The sequence below is a fragment of the Mus pahari genome, chromosome X, assembly GCF_900095145.1.
Source record: "Mus pahari chromosome X, PAHARI_EIJ_v1.1, whole genome shotgun sequence".
NCBI lineage: Eukaryota > Metazoa > Chordata > Mammalia > Rodentia > Muridae > Mus > Mus pahari.
The window spans coordinates 92,266,335-92,273,213 of record NC_034613.1 but is presented as its reverse complement, the minus strand read 5'-3'; positions in this window follow the sequence as shown (position 1 = coordinate 92,273,213).

Genomic DNA, 6,879 nt, shown 5'->3' with positions numbered 1-6,879 from the left:
ATATATATATATATATATATATATAATTTTAAAAGCTTTTTAAATGTTTTAAATATTTTACCTGTGTCAATTCATAAATACAAATGCCCTGCAGAGTACATACCATTACTATCTTCATTTTGCCAGCAAGCTTCAGAACCAAGATTGAACTCTGGACATTCTTTTGCCAGAATTTACATTCTTAATTTGCTAGGTATCTGTGTCATCATTTTCAAGTACAAAGTTTCCAGTACACATGATGAATAGTCTCTAAAGGTTTACTATATAAAATTATGCCTTCCATTATCACTGTGCCTTTATTTTTTTAATAGGACAGATATATTATGCTTTTACCACAAGCAGATGAGAGATACTTGATAGACGAGAGAGAGAGAGAGAGAGAGAGAGAGAGAGAGAGAGAGAGAGAGAGAGATTGGATGGATTGATGATACATTAAAGTGTAGGCTTTTTAAAGAAAGTTTTTTATTTTATTTTTTACTTATACACGTGTATTTGCATGAGTTTTTATTTTTTATTTATCCTCTCACATATTACATACCAACTCCAATTTCCCCTCCTTCACCTCCTCCCAGTTCTCCCCCTCCCCATCTGCCCTCTCCCCTAGATCCACTCCTCTTCCACTTCCCTTCAGAAAAGAGCAGGTCTCCCAGGGATCTCAACCAAACATACTATGACAAGTTACAATAAGACATGGCACAAACCCTCTTATCAACAAAGTAAGACAAAAAAACAAAAAAAGGGTCCGAAGAAGAGCCAAAAGAGTCAGAACACTCACACTCCCACTGTTAGGAGTCCCACAAAAAGACCAAGCTATACAATCACAATGTATTATGCAGAGCACCTAGCTCAGATCTATACAGACTCCACAATTGCTGTTTCAGACCTCCTGATTGCCATTTCGGTGTTTTGAGACCCTATGTGCCCTGCTTAGTTGATTCTGTGGGCCATGTTCTCCTGGTATATGATGAGCATTACACACACCCATGATTTAGTCCAAAGAATGCTGTACAAGTCATTTAAAATATTGAAATTAGAAAGAGCTTAATATTTGCTTTCCTAGAAGCAAAATAATAATAATCTATAACATTAACACTCTTACAGTCATTACATATATCCCTTTGGTCACTAGCAGCCTTTTCAAATCTCATCAACTAGCCAGACTATTACCTGTTATACACTTAACTTTTTATTTCATTCAGCATGTTTTGCATATATATCCTTAAAATGCATTACTGATCTTAAGCAAATGTTCTATATGTTAAGTTTCAAAATAAACATAATTGATTTTGTGTGTTTTTCTCAGACTGTAAACTGGCTTTTTTGATTATAAAGTACCCTGGTTTGCAGAAAAGTAAATATGAAAATATACTTTTATTTGGCCTTTAAAGACAACCAAGTATATCTGTTAAGGACTTTCTCTTACTAAAACACTAGTGATTCCAACTATGGAAAATATACAACTTTGAAAGGTAAGATTCATGTTATGGTGATATAAACTCAAGGGATACATTTTAGTAAATTGTTCTTTGATTCATTCCAAAGTCCTCTGTTAGTCTAAAAGAAAATACAAATCATTTCTTGTCCTTTTTTCAAGATCAAATATAAAAACAAAAGACAATTTCTAAATCCTCATTCATTTGCTTAATTGTTTCACTTTTATATGCATTATACAATTTCTTCCACAATCACCAATAACTCACAAGAATATACTTCTAACCATAAATAATGAAGGCATTACCTAAATTTTGATTAAACCGTTTTATATGTAAAACACCTTCTCAAGATACATTTAAGGGGAAAAAGGATTCAGGCGCTCACCTTTAACTAAGAAGCTATCTGCAAGTGAAACTCACTGGTAAAAGAACATCCAATGGGGTCTCACTTCCATCCAAGAGTAGTTAGATGGTCAACACAAAACAAGCTGAAGGGCATTTTTATAGTCTTTTTGTCTCATTTTGCTTTGTTTCAGTGTCTTTTGTTGAACAGCTCATTTGCATGTTCATTTTGATTTGTTTCTGTTTGTTTTTGTTTGTTTTGATTTGATTTAGGGGAGGTTATGTGTGTGAGAGTGTGTTTCTTGGGTTTTTTTTTGTTTGTTTGCTTTTGTGTTTGGGTACTTTTAAAGAGAAAAAACTATAAAGTTGGTTGAGAAGAGAGGTGGAAAGGACCTGGAAGAAATGGGGAGGGTGGAAACATGATCAAAATACATTGTATGAAATTTTTTAATAATAATTTAGAAACTTAAATTTGTATCCCAAATACCTGACCTTTATAGTTTCTCCTAAGAGGTATTCAGTTTATCTAGGAAATCCTTGCATGATACTAGTGCTATCCTGAAAACACAATATTTAATACAGCCTAATTGTCCTGATAGAAAACTGTTCTTTAATGCTGAAATGTATACTGTTGATATTGAATGGGAAATAATACTGTCTGTTATTACTTAGCTTCACTGCACTATAGGGAAACAAAAATTGCCATACTTATTCCTAAACACAAATGACTACTTGGATTTAGTGCTTTTGGTTTTGTTTTGTTTTTTAAAGATTTATTAATTATTATATCTAAGTATACTGTAACTGTCTAGATACACCAGAAGAGGGGATCAATCAAATTAGTTTGGTTGTGAGCCACCATGTGGTTGCTGGGGTTTGAACTCATGACTTTTGGGAGAGCACTCAGTGCTCTCAACTCTTAACCAATGAGCCATCTCTCCAGCCCCTAGTGCTTTTGTTTTATCTTAACTTAAAGATTAATGCTCACAAAGTATGGGCAGACATGAATATTAAATGTTGAAAAATACTATTGAATATAGGTAGAAATATTATTCTCTAGCATATAAAAAGCAATTTATGCTTTCTGCAACTTTAAGAAAAAATAATTCAAATTAATATTTAATTCTAAGTTTTTAAAATGTGTTCAAAAAACTAAAAAAGAAAGCAACTCTTATTCTTCAAACTAGTTTTCATTTTTTTTTCTTGGATGAAGGTTATAATCACTTGCCAGGAGATTTGTGTGTGTATGTGTGTGTGTGTGTGTGTGTGTGTGTGTGTGTGTGTTTTAATGTTCATTGGTATAGGATTTTAATTTTTATTGTATTGCTTTTCCTTCACTGCTCATATCTATTTCCCTGTTTTTAAAAATTATTTCATTTTTTGAATTTAGAATTACATCATTTCCCCCATCCCTTTCTTACTTCCAAACTTTCTTAGTATTTCCCCTTGCTCTCTTTCAAATTCATGGCTTCTTTTTTCATTATTGTTATATGCATACACACACACACACACACACACACACACACACACACACACACATATATATANCTTGCTCTCTTTCAAATTCATGGCTTCTTTTTTCATTATTGTTATATGCATACACACACACACACACACACACACACACACACACACACACATATATATATATATATATATATATCTATATATATATATATATATATATATATATTCCTAAACATATAAATACAACCTGATTAGTCTGTATAATTTACTGGTATGTATGGTGTCAGGAGTGACCACTTGGTGTTGGAGAACCAGTTGGTGAGCTCTTCCCTGGGAAGACTCTTCTCCCACTCTCAGCATCCTTAGTTGTTGGTACGGTTGAGACCTCATGGGCTTTCTCCTTTCTGCCTATTGTTGTCCTTGTCCAGCTCATGTTTAAGCAGTCATGTTAATGAGACTATATGGATGCAGCTTCTAACATTTCTAAGAGACAAAATCTCACACAAAACTCCCTGATCCTCTGGCTTTTACAATCTTTCTGCCCCCTCATCCATAGTGATCACTGAGCCTTAAGTGGGGAAGTTTCTCTACAGCTTGGCACTTTGGTTGCAGTATTCTGTAACAGGTCCCATCTGTTGCAAAAAGAAGTTTCCTTGATGAGAGGTAAGAACTAAATTTATCTGTGGGTATAAGGACAAATATTTAGAAGTAGTTAGGGATTGTGTTGATTTAGTAAAGTAGTGGTTATAGGTTCTCCGTCCAATATCTATGACTTCAGTACAGGCATGCTTTTCTTCATGTTGAGTAGGTCTTAAATCCAATTAGAAAGCTGTTTGTTACCACTCATATATGTGTGCCATTGCTGCACTCTTAGGGTTAAGAAGCTATACTGGTCATAGTTTTGGTTCATAGCTGGGTTAATAGTTCTGCCTATGACTTCTAGTAGTTTTAGTGTTTCAGGATTCAAATGGAGGTCTTTTAATCCACTTGTATCTTGTATCTGGCGATAATATATGGGTCTAGCTTCACTTTCTCTGCATGTGGACATACAGTTTTCCAAGCATTATTTGTTGAAGTTGCTGTCTTTCCTACACTGTTGTTGTTGATGTTGTTGCCTCTTTGCTAAACATCAGATGACTGTAGCTATGAGTACTTCACATTTGGGTATTCAATTTAATTCGACCATTTCGCACACCTGTTTTTGTGTCAGTCTTATCTTGCTTTCATTGCTATAGCTCTATGATATACCTTGATGTCTAGAAAAGCAATCTCTCCACTATTCTTTTTGTTCAGGGTTGCTTTGGCTGTTCTACAAAGCTATAACACCTATGAACTGTTGCAGGAAATATTAAAAAAAGAGAGAGAGAGAGAGAGAGAGAGAGAGAGAGAGAGAGAGAGAGACAGAGAGAGAGACAGAGAGAGAGAGCCAACACATTCCTGCGCTAGTACCAGCACTAGCGGGCCACAGGGCTCCAGCCAGGTGATCTCAATTCAGTGGTCTCTCTGCCCACCAACTCTCTGGAGGGGCCAAAGCCCCCAAGTTCCCTTTCGGATCACTGCCGCCAGTCCCTCTCTCTGCAGCCAGTTTCTCTCTCCAGCTAGCCCCCACAACTTCTGGCTCACTTGTCCCTGGAGCTGCTAGTTCTCTGCCATCTGTGGTCCCACATTCCAGTAACCAAGTAAAGCAACACCCTTGAACCTTATAATTAACCAATCGGATTTGGGTAGCAATCAATTCTCAATTTACAAGATGCCAATACAAAATTTCAGAACCAAATGATAATGAGAAAAGCTTTATCTCAATTATTCTAACCTTATGATATCATGACTACCTGTGGCTGGTTGAAGCCACGCTGGATCATATCCACTGACATCTTCCTTTCTCCTTCTTCCTCTCTCTGAAACTCTCTGTCCCTGCAACCTTAGTTCCACCTCCCTTTTCCCTGTCCAATCACAGGTCTCCTGCTGCCCTAATGTAATTGGCCAGGGAAAATCCTGCAACATGTGAATCACTACAATGACCAGTATAGCCAATCAATCAATCAATAAATCAATAAATCAATAAATCAATAAAGCCTAACGGTGAAATGAGCATCACTCATATGATGTTGGCAATCAACAATTGTCTAATTGGACTTAAACCCTACTCAACATGAAGGAAAGCATATCTCATACCTGAAACCTAGTCAACTACCTATATCTAATGTCATAATGAATGTAAAAGAATCTACTACTGCCACTGTGTTAGACCAACACAATCCCTTACCACATTATAAATCTTTTTCTTATAATCACTAATAAATGTAGCCACCACACTGCATCAAAGTCTCTTTGCCTTTAGTTACATTCCTATTGCTATTTTTTTAAAAAAAAATAATATCATGAACAAAACAACTTACAAAAGAAAATGATTATTGGGACTTACAGTTTTAAAGAGTGTGTCCATGACCAACACAGATGGGAGCATGGCAGCAGGCAGGGAAGCATGGTGTTGGAGCAGTAGCTGAGAGTCAACAGAGCTGAGAGTAGCATGTTTTGTTGTTGTTGTTGTTGTTGTTGTTGTTGTTGCTGTTGTTGTTTGTCTTAGAATCAATTTATTCAACAAAAAACATACACAATTTTTTTCAAAACACATATAGGAGGGGTTATAGGTAGTGGGGATTATCTATAAGTCCATCCCCAGCCTATGTAGGGAATCAATAATGGAGTAATGGCTTATAAATACTGGTAGTGGTATGGTCTTTTTAAAACCTCAAGTCTCACCCACAATGACACCTCATCCAACAAGCCCATGTCTGCTCATTTTTCCCAAATAATTCCAACATCTAAGGACCAAATATTCAAATATATGAGCTTATGATGGTTATTCTCATTCAAACCAGGACACTCTCTTTGCAAAAAAAATGGAGACCATCAAAGAAAACCATAACAGGGCACAATATAGAGAGCAACAGATTGTGAAGAGCATATCCTGAATGGATATAAATCTGCATCATAGCACCAGAATCTATAAGTATAATGGTCAAAATATCTGGAAGACTGCTGTAAAACAGACTCTCCTAGGCCCCTTGGTCTTGCAAACTTTATATACCCCATACAGGGGAATGCCAGGGCCAAGAAGTGGGTGGGTAGGGGGGCATGGAGGTATAAGGGACATTCTGGATAGCATTTGAAATGTAAATGAAGAAAATACCTAATAAAATAATTTTTAAAAAATAGTCTCTCCTAGAAATGGACATACTGACAAGATCAAAACAATGTCAATATCAATAGATATATTAATGTGAAAGGGGAAATTTTTACCCGGTCTCACCTCTTCATTTACATTTCAAATGCTATCCTCTTTCCTAGTTTCCTCTCCAAAAATCCCCTATACCCTCCCCCTGCTCCCCAACCCACCCACTCCCACTTCCCTGTCCTGGCATTCCCCTGTACTGTGGCATATAATCTTCGAAAGATCAAGGGCCTCTTCTTCAATTGATGGCCGACTAGGTCATCCTCCACTACATATGCAGCTAGAGACACAAGCTCTGGAGGTACTGGTTAGTTCACATTGTTGCTCCTCCTATAGGGCTACAGACCTCTTCAGCTCCTTGGGTACTTTCTCTAGCTCCTTCACTGGAGACCCTGTGTTCTC